The sequence below is a fragment of the Sciurus vulgaris genome (assembly GCF_902686455.1).
Source record: "Sciurus vulgaris genome assembly, chromosome: 8".
Taxonomy (NCBI): Eukaryota; Metazoa; Chordata; class Mammalia; order Rodentia; family Sciuridae; genus Sciurus; species Sciurus vulgaris.
In genome coordinates this window covers 137793847-137796817 of record NC_136468.1, presented here as the reverse complement: position 1 = coordinate 137796817, position 2971 = coordinate 137793847, and positions in this window count along the sequence as shown.

Genomic DNA, 2971 nt, shown 5'->3' with positions numbered 1-2971 from the left:
CAGATGGCGGGGGTGGTCTTTAGTTCTTGGTCCCGGTTAGATGATGCACAACTTTCCTGAGTACCACTTGCGTGGAACTGGCTGAGCTTTCCTGCGTTAAACATGCATTTATTGAGTAGCTGTTATATACATACCCGGTGACTTCCGTTCTCAGTCCACAGGTTAAAACCTGGTACCTCTCACTAAGAGGGAAACTGAGGAGTGTCGTTAATTTAGCTGAGTATGCAGCAGCCCAGCATACCATTTCCTGGCTTCCTGGAGTTTTCATACTGGTCAGGGAAATAGACATGACTTAAACATACCCAAACATGATGATACATGGTGACGCTACTGGAAGGAAGGAAACATACAGGATCTTCAGCAGAGTATATAGGGGGGCCTGACCTGCTCTAAGGTCAGGGAAGGCTTTCCTGAGGAAGTGATGACAAGGGCTTTGCCCTTAAGGAAATCCCAGCCTGTGTGAGGAGACAGATGTTGAAATAGCTGCCGTCCTCTCCACTGAGATAGGAAGCAGGAAGTCTAGTGGTTAGGCCCTTGGTTTGCCTGTGATGTGACTTTGGGCTAGTTATCTCTTCTCTTTGGATCCCAGTTTCTTAGATGTACGTGGGGATGATAAAGGATGTGGTCAGTACAGACTGAGCACTCCTGAGGCGTGATAGAGTGAACTTCTGGGGGCTGCTGCTCTCAGACTGCAGTGGAATTGCACAATGTAGCAACAGGGAATAGATCCATTGTGATCATTGTAATTAATTTCTATAAATGAAAGGTTAGAGTAATCTGAATAAATTCGTGGGTTTGGCAGGCTTGGCACATACTTGAGATGGAGCCTGGCAGCAGATGTACTCTAAGCCGTTGGTTTTGTGCTTTAATATGCCTTAAGAATCACCTGGAGAATTTGTTGAGCCATAGATCCGCGCCCCTCCCCCACCGCCCCACAGTGGTTCTGATTCAGTTTGTGATGCGCTCGCTCCGTGAATTTGCATCTCTAACAAATTCCCAGAGACTGCTGATGCTGCCGGTCCATGAACCACAGCCTGAAAAACTCTGCTGTAAATCGCAGACAGGTGGGAGGCAGGTGTGCTCCCAGGCAGCTGGGGCAGGCTGCAGTTTGCAGGCTGGAGCTGAGGGGTGAGGGTGGAGCACCCCCTTCCTGCTGAGCTGCAGCAGAGGGAGGACACCTGTTCTCAGATCTGGCAGGGAATGTGGGAAGGACTGTGGGCTCCAGCCAGAGACCTGGGTAATCCTCATGTCCCTGAGCTGGGAGCTCCAAATTCACTCTAATAATCCAATTCTGAGACTAAGCCCTTGGCTCCAGTCCCGGCAAGGCAGGCCAGCTGCCCTACCCACCCCATACCAGCTTAGCTCTTCCCAGACTCCAGATCTGCACTGTTTCAGAAAGGCAAAGGCCTTGGAGGACGATTTGCAGAAAGATGGCTCCTGTAGACATCTCCGTTAGCCAGCAAGGCCACTGTTCAGAGGAACCTTAGTGCTTAGCATAAGGGAGACCCAGGGCCTGGGCTTCTGCCCCGTCTGATGCAGAAATTAGAACTCCTCTAATGCCTTGTAATTTAGGGCTACTGGTAAAATCGTTTGAAGAAAGGGTTCTGTGACTTTTCAAGAACTGAGAGGCATTTTCCTAGGTGGGAATTCTTTCTGCTTCCACCCATACCACTGCGTTCATACTTGGTAAATCACCTTAGAAGAGCGCTCATGGTTGGAGAGGTCTAAGCCCTGATTTGCCTCCTTGAGATTTGTGAAGTCTAATTTATGCACTCATTCATGCATGTGTTCAACTACGCTTTTTACTTACTTATTTATTCATTCACTTATTCATTTTGCAGTGTTGGGCATTGAACTGGCTAGGACCTGGTGCATGCTAGGCAAGGGCACTACCACTGAGCTACATCCCCGACCCCCTACTGATATTTATTGAGTTCCTACCATGTGCTGGACCCTGTGCCAGGGTGGCTGTTCTCAAGAGCTCAATCTGTAGTGGGAGAAATGAACAAGAAAACAAACTAGTGTAATGTAGTAGCTCACGGGGCTCCTCTCAAAGCAGCAGGGGTACATAAAAGGCCCCCATTCCAATCCTTGTATGTTGTGCAGTGGTGTAGAAGGGACAGATTTGCTAGGACCTGATGGGTTAGCAGGGCTGAGTCCGAAGGTTTGATCAGAAAGAGTGTTTCTGGTTGAGGGGACAGCTGTTCCAAGACCCAGAGGTAAGGGGAAGCTTGGTCCCTTCGGAAAACTAAGCGGAATTCCATCTGTCAGCTGTACTGGGTGACTGGGTGGAGGAGCAGAGATGGGTGACACTCAACAAAAGGCAGCACCCAATCCTGCTGTAGACTTTGGAGTGTGGAGAGGCTCAGGCGGGACCTCTAAGAAGCTGCCCTCTTTTTTCTGCAGGCCACGGTAATACAAACCCTGGTGCTTTCGAAGGGCTTGCCTTTAGGGACAGATTTGTCCAGAGTGCAAAAGAAACCCCATTGTGACTGTAGATAGCCTGAAAGCATTTATAGCAAAATGCCTCAGAGCCTGGTTGCTGATCTTAAAACAGAAAACTAGACATTTGATGCCCCAATGGAAGAACACACCACCACCTGGGACCTTCCCCAAAGGGTCACATTTGAGTCTGATCACTCTTCGAGATCCAGCAGGCAACTTTCAGAAAGTGTTAGGGCAGAGGAACATGTTTACATCAGCAAAATCCAGAAAACTCCACAGGTCAACTGGCCCTGGTTCTTCAAGAGATCAGTTACAAAACACAAAAAGGAATGGAGGGGGGAACTAAAAGAGACGTAAGGGGCTTGGGATGTAGCTCAGTGGTAGAGCACTTGCCTAGTACATGTGAGGGCCTGGGTTTGATCCCAGCACAGCAAAAAAAGGGTATTGACTTAAAAAATAAATGGGTCCAACTGAGAATGGTAGTGTTCATGGATGTGCACCTTGGTGAAAAAGTCATAAAGAAACA